Here is a 12,566-nt window from a genome sequence, read left to right on the forward strand (position 1 = left end):
CTTTCAATCTCAGGTTCTATTGGTTCCAAAGGCTCTTCAGAATTTCTTCTAGGCATACACTAAATAAACCTGAAAAATAAAACAAAAATATCAAGTAAACTATACAAAAAAATAAAAATGCAAAACAAAATAAAATGCTCTGGCAAAACTAAATAACTTCAGGCTGCCAATCCCCGGCAACGGCGTCAAAAACTTGTTGCATGTTGTGAGTACTATAAAATATACGCAAATAATGTGCAAGTATACACAATCGCTCAAGTAATATAATGATGAGTGAGTATCGTCTCCACAGGGATTGTGTGAAATCACAAAAGTCTAACCAAAGCAATGCAATATTCTATCTAAGTATAGTTAGTCTTGATATATACAAATGTCACGGCAATGGATATGTGTATGCTGGTGGATGCAGATTGATGGTGTGATGGTGTAGCAAATGGAAATGCAGTGGCAATGATGGATGTTTAATATTGAGTATGGTGAAATGTCAAGGCAATGAAAAATGGTAAAAACAGTAAATAAAAAGATAAATAAATAAAATAAGAAGAAAATAATCCTCACGTGACAAGCTTCCAATGAAATGAATGGTAAGGATTGGTCTAAGGTTGCTAAACTTATTTCTCAAGTATATTTAAGCTAACTGGTCTTTACTTACTCGACAGGGCTTTCCTAAAGTGTTCAAAAGAACCTAACAGAATAGGATGCCAAGGCATCTGCTCTCACTCAACGATGTTGGACAGCCTACCCTATTGATAAAGGCACCCTTTGTAGTCATTGAAATCCTATCCTAGTCTCTTCCAAGATCTAAGGGATTAAGTTATAACATTCCTATGCCGGTTCAAAGCCCCTTGAAAATACCATAACCCATTGCTTATGAGGATCTTATCTTGCGTTTCTTCCGAATACTTACAAGTATTTTTTTAGTTTAGGATTCTTCCGAATACCTAACCTTCATCTAAGAGATGGACATTTCCATGCCTCTTACAAGCCTAGATGGTGAAGCATTCATAAAAAAAGCAAATAAAGAACCAAAATAAACTTGAATATACTATTGAAAATAAAGTTCAAACAACCATTCAACCAACCACCACCAAATAAGTTAGTTCATGGTGGGGTTCGAAATATCCAAACACAAAGTCATGAAAATATTCGTTCTAACAACCCACAAAATAATATAAAAATAGTAGCAAAAAGGGAAGTGAGAAGAAGCCTTCGACGCGCCACCGGAGGTCTCCTCTCGGCCACCAGGAACCACCTAGCTCGCTAGCTCCTTTCGGCGCCTAGCTTGCCACTCCTTGGAGCTTTATCAATGGAGGAATATTCCAAGGAAAAAGAAAGGAAAAAGAGAAAATAAAAATCTGAATTTTTTGCTCTATGCGTGTGCTCACCCTCCTTATGTCCCTCTCTCCCATGAGGTGTCATATATAATAAATAAAATATCTAGGGGGTAATGATGAGTTTGTTGGGTGCAAAATACCCCTCATACCCCTAGAATCACATGTTGTGCATGATCCTTATCCTCCAAGTGGCGGTGGTCCATTGGCAGCTCTGGCAGGCGGTTACAACAGTCCTTCACGTGCAGAGACAGCTGTCCAGTGCCAGCTGTCCTTATGCAGAAATATCTTTTTGTCGTTTTCTGCGCCGAAAATGCCAAGGCATTTCAATCTGCTTTAGCAACGTGTGATGCCGCGGCATTACTTCCCGAAGAATCCTCTTGCTATTCCCTGCACACCATAGACAAACTGAACCTTTCCCTCAAACAGCACCATTAAGAAATAAAATAGCACAACCACCACAAATGCAACTATATGCAACTACATTATCCTAAAATGACTAAAATGAGCTTTTAAACAAACAATAACTTAAGTGAAAAAGGCTTTAAAAAGTAGCCTTTTTAGGAAGTTAACACCTCCCCAGAGACCCTATAACCTATACTCCAATACTTATAATCCTGGATGGAAAGACCACCCAAAACTGAGCTATGGAAAAAACCCAAGACAAAATCAGGCCTATTAGCAAAGGCCCCCACAAACGTTTCAACAAAAAAAATCCTCTCTGGAATCCATTGTTGAACGTTTGGCCTTGTCCCAGGAAAAATTCCAAAATCGAACTGAGGCCCATGTACAAGAATTGGATAAATAAATGAGCCAACTGGCTCAAACCGTGGGAAGATTATAATCACAAGGGAATTTACCTTCTCAAATAAAGTCAAATCCAAGAGAGACTGTAAGCGCCATCACTCTCCAAAGCGGTACAGTTGTTGAACCAGTCCCAGAGGATGTTGGCGCAAACCCACAAAGGAATGAAAAAGATCTGAAATCCAAAATAGAAAATGAAGTAGTTGGCGCATATCCTCCTAAGGAAAAGGGGATTGACGCAAATCCTCAAAGAAAGAAGAAATAAGTTTCAAAGCATGATCCGACACCATCTTCCTAAGAAAATCCTTTCCTTTCAGGTTAGTAAAAAGAGACAAACAAGCTGTTTTCCAACGAAAGCTTCCACCAAAGTTAAAAGATCAATGTATGTTTTCTATACCTTGCAAAATTGGTAAAGTTGAAATTAAACGTGCATTGTGTGATTTAGGAGCTTCTATTAATATAATGTCGATAATCTGTGTGCAGGGAATTTGAAGAACTTGAGTATGAAACTAGGGAATTTGAAAAAATCTTTTTGGTTAATTCTGATTCATGTTTTATTCCTTGAAATCCTAAGTTGTTACATTCTGTTATACAAGAACCTTAAGTTGATTTGAAAGAATTACCAGAACAATTAAAGTATTCATTTTTAAGTGAAAACAAAACTTTATTGATTATTATCTCAAGTACGTTATAAAAAAAAGAGTATGACTTGGTAACAGTGTTACGAGCGCATAAAAGGGTAATCGTTTGGACTATTGCTGATATCAAGGGACTTAGCCCCTTGACTTGCATGCACAAAATCAAGATTGAAGAAGGAGAAAAACCATCAAGGGAAGGACAACGCCAATTAAATCCTCATATGATGGAAGCGGTGAAAAAGGAAATCCATAAACTTCTTGATACAGATGTAATTTACCCAATCTCATACAGTAATTGGGTAAGTCCAGTCCATGTGGTTCTGAAGAAAATTGGAGTTACAATAATTGAAAATTCGGAAGCTGAGTTAGTTCCAATAAGAGTTCAGAATGGATGGAGAGTTTGTATCGATTACATGAAGTTGAAATTATTAACTCGAGTTCCAAAGGTGTATGGTTAGTATTTTCTCTTACTATATCGAGAAAGGTATTGAAGTCTTCATGGATGACTTCACTGTTTACGGTAATTCGTTTAATGAATGTTTATTAAATTTAACAAATGTGCTTAGATGGTGCCTAGAATTTAACCTTGTTTTAAATTATAAAAAATGTCATATTAGTGTTGATAAAGGATTAATTTTAGGCCATATTGTTTCTTCAAAAAGGAATTATAGTTGATAAAGCAAAAACATATATTATACGTTCACTTTCTTACCCCACAACTGTGAGGAAAATTCGTTCTTTTCTTGGACATGCAGGATTTTACCACAGGTTTATTAAAGACTTTTCATAGATAGCACAACTTTTATGCAATCTACTTTAGAATGATCAAGAGTTTGATTTTAATTTAGAATGCAATGAGTCATTTGATTCATTAAAGGAGAAGCTTATATCAACTCCAATTGTTAAGCTACAAGATTGGAATTATCCTTTCGAACTTATGTGTGGCGTGTTGGATACAAGCGTTGGAGTTGTTCTCGGTCAAAAAATTGACAAAGAGCCACATATTATAGCCTATGCTTCTCGAACCTTGGATTCGGCTCAGAGAAATTATTCCACAACGGAAAAATAATTGTTTGCTATAATTTTTGCTTTAGAAAAATTTAGATCTTATTTGATTGACCCTAAAATTATTGTTTATTCCGATCATGCATCTTTAAGATAATTTATGAGCAAATAATAGGCAAAAGTGAGACTTATCTGATGGTTTATGCTTTTACAGGAGTTTAAATTAGAAATCAAGGATAAGAAGGGATGTGAAAATCTAGTAGCAGATCACTTGAGTCGAATTCCCCTTTCCACAACTAATCCACCATTTCAGGAAGAATTTCCTAAAGGAAATATGATGGTGGTGCAAAGCATAACTCCATGGTTTACGGATATGGTTAATTATTTGGCCACATGTAAGTTACTATTAGATATGCCGAAAGTTGAAATCACTAGAATTAAACGAGAATCCCGATATTATATTTGGGACGATCCTTATTTATGGAAGCACTTATCGGATCAAGTAATTCGACAATGTATTTCCTTAAATAAGGTTAATTCAATTTTACAAATTTGTCATTCTTACTCTTGTGTTCGTCATTTTGGACCAAAATGTACATCTCATAAAATTCTTGAATGTGGCTTCTTTTGGCCTAACATCTTTCGAGATTCTTATATGTTTTGTAAAACTTGTGAAAGATGTCAACGTACATGTAATTTAAGCTGTAGAAACGAGATGCCACTTAATTTGATACAAATTTGTGAGATTTTTTATGTTTAGGTAATCGATTACATGGGTACTTTTGTTTCTTCATTTGGAAATACTTATATAATTTTCGCTGTTGATCATGTTTCTAAATGCGTGGAAGCTAAAGCTACCTGTAATAATGATGCTAAAACTAAAGTTAACTTTTTGAAAAATTCTATATTTTCCAGGTTTGGCACACCACAGGCTGTAATAAGTGATAGAGGAACTCACTTCATTAACCGAGTAATCGAATCGTTGATGAAGAAATTTGGAGTAACTCAAAGAATTGCTACCACTTATCATCCACAAACAAATGTGTAGGTAGAAGTATCGAATCGAGAAATAAAAACAATTCTTGAGAAAATTGTTAAACTAGACAGTAAGGATTGGAGTCTAAAATTAACCGATGCACTTTGGGCATACCGAACCGCTTATAAAGATCCCATTAGTATATCTCCATACTGACTCATTTTCGGTAAACTGTGTCATTTTCCAGTTAAATTGAAGCACAAGACATATTCGGTATTTAAACAGTGTGACATGGACATGGATGCGGTTGGTGAAACTCAAAAATTACATATTCAGGAACTTGAGGAAATCTGGAGAAAAGCCTATAACAATGCTAAGATATTTAAAGAAAATAAAATATTCCACAATAGTTGAATTTCTTTTAAAACATTTTATGTCGGTTAAAAGGTTTTATTATTTAACTCCAAATTTAAACTCTTTGCAGGGAAACTCAGATCAAAATGGTTCGAACTGTTTAAGATAACTCAGTATTTCGATTTAAAGTTAATGGTCGAAGGTTGAAGTCGTATTATGAAAATGCTCTGGTTGGTCTAATTGAAGAAATCGAACTAGATGAGCTCAAATACTAAAAAAACGAGGTCGTTGAGCTAACAATGTTAAACAAAAGCGCTTTGTGGGAGGCAACCCACTCGATTTTATTTTATTTTTTGCATGTTTTATTTCATTCCATTTAATTTCCAATATATTTTTATTTTTTTTATGATTATTTTATTTTCTGAATAGATTTGAAATTCGATCAAAACCAAGGAGAAATGTTTCAAGTATGGAGACAGGGGGCCAGTGCAGGGTAGCATAACCCACCCCTACAGGTACACGATAGAAATTCCCAAAGATAAAATTTTCCCTCCTCTACCGAAACTTTAAATTTAGGGGGCTTTAAAATCTTTTTCCAACTTTCAGCGGTACCCACCTTATCATTTCCCCTATCACAATCTACACCTTTTACAATTTTAAACCAATCCCATTACCCAATCCCTTTTGGAGGTTTATATCATAACCAAAACCAAACCCTTATTTTATTTTATTTTACCTTTTATCCCTGTCTCTTAAATTATAGTTTTACTCAAAGTCAAACTCTCTATTTTAATTTACAACCCACGTGACCTAGCCCCCATTTATCAAAATCCAAAATTTTCTCTTCCACTCAGTCGGACGATACTCGTCATCTTTTTATTTATCGGCTATACACTCTAACCACCACCTTCACTGCTGGTTACCGCCTCTCTAGCCCCGGATCTCATCGCTCATCCTCCTTCCTCATTTCCTTTCTCCATCGCTTCACTTTTTTCCCATAATGGTGTGCACCCATAACCAAGCCAACTAAGGAGCTCCTATGTCGCTCAACCATTGAGGACGCCGTTGCCATGCCACTATGGCCTTTGTGACCATTCCGAGCAATTTTGACTCGCTACATGCTCCATCTTATCCTTGTCGTGGTACGCAACAGTCGCAAGGCTCTCCATCGCGCACTCCAATATCTACGCACGAACCCACTGCCGCTCATCCATTCACTGACCATTCCACCTACTCTCATCGTCATACTATCGGTCAGAGTAATCCACGGCCGTCCAAACCTTTATCACCGACCACCCTGATATTATGCTCTATGCCATTGAGTTCCACTTCCCAGTCGATGTCCGATTCCACGCCACCATCTTTTGTTGTCCCTGAACAGCCCAAGGTAAACTCTGCACCTTTAGAAATCGAAACTTTACTGATGTGGCACCCTGTTTTTGGTTTTACAGAGGACTTTGAACAAGATTTTCCCATTCCGACGAGCGTTTTCATAACTTACTCTTCTCATCATATTGATGTGCCACCACATTCTCTTTCATTTGCTGTAAGTTTTACTATCGATTCTGGTGAGCATTCTGCTCACTGGGTAATGCTGATCATGATGATTCTTTTGAAAGACACTGTCGAGGTTGAACTTATTCCATCCCAATTGAAGAAGTGCTCTAAAGATATATTCAATTTGATGACGACGAATCCTGGAGGTTCGGTAGCATCCGACATCGCCAGTTTTAGGTTTGTAAATATATTCCCTCTCGTTCTCTTGATACTTTACATTTACAAGATTCTATCTCTAATTATTTTGCTTCCATTGGTTGGGAATTGTATCCTAAAATTAGGTGTAGCATGTATTATGAATTAGTGTTCGAATTTTATGCTACATTTACCTTTTTACAGCATTAAGGCGTTTCTATCAACTCTCCTGATGTTATATCCTTTCGATTAATTGGCCAGTATTTTAGAATGTCTGTGAATTATTTTTCTTTTTCTATGGGGTTCGTGACGGATGTCACGGATCATGGATATCTAATTGCTTTACTTGAGATGCCTCAGGATTTTGACACTGACATAGCTTATAAGGCACTCACAGGATCAACGAGAGTTCAATACAATGAACGTACTACTAAAACATAGCACATTCATGATCCCACTCTCCTCTATATCCACTTGTTTTAGTATATAATTATTCCGAACGTAATGATACTACATCCATAATAAGTAAGATTAAACTATTTTTTATGGTGTATATAAACCGGTACTAAGTTAAATTTGGGATTTTGGTTCGCCCATGCCTTTGAGCGGGTTGTGCATTCCGATCGTGCCCTTATTCTCAGACCTTATATTACTCACCTTGCATCTCGTTTGTTTCTATTGACATTTAACACTGCTAAATTTACTTATGCTTTTGCTATGGATCCTCTATATGATAGGTGTTTGGACACAATGGGCCTCCATATCGGTACCCCCGACATTCCTCACATGGCTCCTCCTGGCACTATCGCACCTCGTAATCAGCAAGTTTTTCTCCTAAGGACTACTCCGCAGCCACCACCGACCGAACATCCACACGGTGAAATCCAAGAAGTTCAAGAACGCCTCGATTCCATTAAGGGTAACTTAGCCGAGATATTTTCCTATCTTCTTCCGTGTTTATCTCGTTGTGGCCGCGGTCGCCATTAAATCAGGGGAGTAATTTTGTTCCCTCTCTTGTGCTTTTATGTTCATATTGGGACAATATGGCCTAAGTGAGGGGGTATAGTTTGCTATCAATTTTTCACTCGCTTGTTTGATTGGTTAGAATTGAGTAGTTCTTCTATTGATGTGTTGGAATCTTTAGCTGCTAATCTTGAAATTTACTTTATAGTCTTGCTTCCTTTTTGGATTGTGACCATGTTTTGATCGAACTTAATTTGCATGATGGTGATTGGTATAGCTAGTGATTTTTTGCTTAGTATTGATATTTCATGCATTTGTTGATGGAGATGAACTTGACTCAATACATATAAGCATTTTCTTGTGAGATTCGAGCCTAATTAGCATACATTTTCTTTTTTTCTCATTGTTTAACTTGAGTGTACCAAACTAGTTATGATATTATAGAACTTGTAATAACAATGCATATAAAGACTACATATTGGGTATAATGTTTTAATGTGATAGGGGTACTTGGGGTTAAACCCGTTTTCCCCCAAAAGCCTACCCATTTATATATCAACTAGTGAACCACATTTGAGCCTATTTCCCTTTGTTTGATTTTCAACTCACCAAATTAAACCCGAAGCCTTTCTTTTTTCCCTCTCTTTTCACACCCTTGCCGAGACTTGAGATCTTGTATCATTCTTTATAATATCCCAAATATTAGACTAGGGATTATATTGCAAAGGTTGGAAAATTTAAGATTTAAATTGAATTAATGGTAAAAGATGAGAAGAAGGATTTAGAATAGTGTTTAAACTAAATTGTATACATAGATAATTTAAGAAGACATTTTAGTCTTTTTAAAGGAAAATGAATTAAAATATATAAGATGAAATAGGAAGGCAAAGTAAATTGCTTACACTTCTTCTTCTTCTTCTTCTTCACGTGGGTATTCTTTCCGCCCTAGCACAAGGTAAATTTTTATTAGTTAGTGTTTTCTTTAAATTATGGGTTACTTTGGTAACATGGAGTACTATATGTGCATAAGAAAGGATTAGATGAGCTTAAAATAAAGACATAAGAAAAGAAATATGGATTTTATAAAATAGGTTTTGAAATGATATGTTAATCTAGGAGTGTTTATGGATGTTTTATAGTAGATTTGACTTGTCATTGAGCCAATTGAGAGACTAGAAACATTGGATAATATTTATAAACATATTAGAAAAGTGGTGTGATTCTTAGAACTTAATGTTCTTGGTAGATAGTAGATGTTTTATGAAATAAGATGAAAGAAAATTTGTATGGGTAAGTAGAGAAGCGTTGCATAACAAATCTCTTGGGTGTTAATATAAAGATATTTGGTTGTCGATTTGGCTAAAAATCGGGTTAAAAACTAGAAAATATGGGCAAGGGTATCGATATTGATAGAACAGTACCAATACTATAGGCTAAAAAGGGGATGAATTTGTTGGGTAGTATCGATACTAATTCAATCAGTATTGATACCATTGATGCAATATCGATACCATTGAAAGGGTATTGATACCAAGCAAACATCGAATCTAATTTCGGTATCGATACCGTAAGGGAGTATCAGTACCATAAAAGGGTATTATCGATACCATGTAAAGGGTATCGATATCATGTAAAGGGTATCGATACCATGAAACATCAAACCTAATTTTGGTATCGATACCAGAAAAGGGTATCGGTACCCTAGTGTAGAAGTATCGGTACTAGGGTAGTAGTATTGATACTTTGGAATCAGAAATGTTAAAAATAGGCTGATAATGATATAGAAAGTTAATAATATATTCTTTTGAATATGATTTAATTACAATGGTTAGGAAATATAATAACATTGAGTATGCCACATGTTTTAATGGATGATTGAATAGATCAGAACCAAACTCCAGAGACAAGCAAAACTAAGGGAAAAGACAAAGTCTCAGAGTAATCATCCTTACTTTTGGACACGTAGTGAGGAAAGCCAGGTGAGTACATTTATTGTATGAAAATTTCATGAAAATGATTAGAAATTATTCAAGATGTAATATTAAATGTTAATGTATGTTTTATCGTAATTATTATGTTTTATTGATACATGAAAATGATATTGTGACTGAGTTTTAGAGTATGAATTGCTCTAAAACAAATGAAAAAAATAATGCCATAGCTAAAATATATATAGGTACATTGTCATCACAAAAGAATAATGCATACAGGTGCATTATTGGCATGAAAGGATGCCATAGCTGAAATGTATATGGGTACATTGTCAGCTTAAAATAATAATGCATATGGGTGCATTGTTGTCATGAAAGGATGTCATAGCTTAAATATATATGGGTATATTGTCAGCATAAAAGAATAATGCATATGGGTGCATTATTGGCATGAAAGGATACTATCACTGAAATGCATATGGGTGCATTATCATTATAAAAGTATATTTTTATTTGGAATGCATAATGGTGCATTACCAATATGAAAGAATGATATAAATGAAAAAAATATAGTCAATACTTATAAAAATTGTGAATGGAATATCGTTTGATTTGCAAGGGTTAGAGAATCCTTAAAGAATATACCATTTGATGGGAGCTAAATGTTATGAATTATTTATGAGTACATAAACGTTACATTACAATACTATGACTCACTAAGTAATGACTTAACGAGTGTGTTTTCACCCTTAGGTAACAACAGAGAATAATCAAGTAAGAAGTGCAGCAGATATCATCCACCAAGGTTAACTCACCAGTAACATTAGGACTTTAGAAATCATTTTGAAACCTGTCTAGCATGTAATCAAATTTAACAAACATATTTTGTAATATGCTTAATGAATATGTATTTATTATGTTAATTTTGTGAAAGTAAGTTTGAAACAAAATTTTAAAGAATTTTCAAAACGAGTAAACAATTTTTAAAGTTATGTGACATTTGTATTCGTATACGTAATCATATATAGAATATGGGTGTTATATTTATTGGTATCAGAGCTACATGTTTAGCCAATTCTCGGCCAAAAAATAGTTCTATTTAAAAAAAAAGAGAGATTACATGCCAATAAGGTGGTCAATGTTACTGAGATAGTGTCATTAGATGATGATTGATAACACTCCTTATTGATGATAATGTTATTGAGATGGTGTCAATGTTACTAATGATAATGTTATCATTATGTATGTTTTATTAGATTTTAGAATCTTCAAACTTGAGAAGAGTTGGGGAACAAGAAATGCAAGAGGGAACGAGGAGTAAAAGTTATGAGGATAATAGTGCGATGCCTCTTCCTTCTGAAAAATATAAGTGCACTTGCACGGATTTCGACGCCTGAGTTTGGAACTTTCATGCAAGCCCTTGATGCTATAATGACTCGGTTGCAACCTCCCCCTACTCCTCTAGTACCTAGAATATTGATTCCAAAGGAGCTGAAGAGTTTGGGAGCTCCAAAGTTCCGATGAGATGAGGGTAAGGGCCCTATGGAGGCCGATGTGTGGTTAAATAATTTGATGTTAATGTTTGAAAGCCTGCAATATTCAGATCAGGAAAAGTTAGGAGGAGTTGTGTCTTTGCTTAGAGGACCAACTCAAATATGGTGGTCCAATACTACGATGTATGCATCACCGGAGTAAGTCACCTGGCAATTTTTTTAGGAAGAATTTAAAAACAAGTATGTGGGTGAACAGTTCAAACAAGCAATGTTGATGAAGTTCCTTAATTTAAAGAAAGGTGATTGAGCAGTTTATGAATTTGAGGTTGAGTACAATAAGTTGAGATGTTTTGCCACCGAAGTTGTGCTAAACGACAAGGCAAGACGTGATTGGTTCATAGAGAGATTGAGGCCGAAGCTGAAAGAGATGATGTTGACCTTGAACTTGCCGAGTCTACTAGAAGTTATAAATAGAGCCAAAGCTATTGAAAGAGCTTAGGAGGAAACATTAGTGGTAGAGCAGAGTGTTCAAGTAGGGAAAAGAGCGGGAATGCCTTCCACTCCCTATTATGCTAAAAGAGGAAAAAGCTCGAGTTCAAGATTCTCTGAGAGAGATAGCTTTGCAACAACATCACAGAAGAGTAGACAATCTCAGTATTTAGCTGCTAGCTCAGGTAGAGCTTCTGAGAACAGGAATCCATGTCAAACCTATGGAAAATTGCACCGAGGAGTCTGTAGATTTGTCACTGGAGCTTTCTTTCTATGTGGTGATATGGGTCATTTTGCACGGAATTAGCCTAAGAAATCTGGTGATAACTCGACACAGTCTAAAAGATCAATAGCAACCTCAAATAGAAGCAGAGATGGGGTAGATCCAGGGGGCAAATGGATTCAGTGCAGAGACAATGTACTCAGCGAGTCGCTAGAATTTATAATATCAAGACTAACGAGGTTTGAGATTACCTTGAAATTATAACAGGTACATTTCACCTTTTTGATTAGCCTGATTTTGTTCTAGTTAACCCTGGTTCTTCACATTCATATATTAGTACTAGGCTGATTAGAAGTAGAGGAATTCCTTTAGAACCGATTGTGAGTGAGATGATAGCGATAAATCCCATGGGATAAAATGCAAGAGTCACTATAATATGTAGGAAATGCCCTATAAATATCCAAGAAATTATATTTCTGGCAAGCTTAATGGATTTTCCCTTCAATGAATTGAAATTAATTTGGGCATGGATTGGTTATCTTCACATTATGGATGGGTTGATTTTCGTCAGAAAAGATTATTTTTAAAGATTGTCGAAGGTTTAGAAATTGTAGTAATCGATAAAAGATCGAAATCACCCTCGAAAGTGATATCGGCTATGACTGCG

This window comes from Hibiscus syriacus, unplaced genomic scaffold, assembly GCF_006381635.1.
Source record: "Hibiscus syriacus cultivar Baekdansim isolate YM2019G1 unplaced genomic scaffold, ASM638163v2 tig00111996_pilon, whole genome shotgun sequence".
Lineage (NCBI taxonomy): Eukaryota > Viridiplantae > Streptophyta > Magnoliopsida > Malvales > Malvaceae > Hibiscus > Hibiscus syriacus.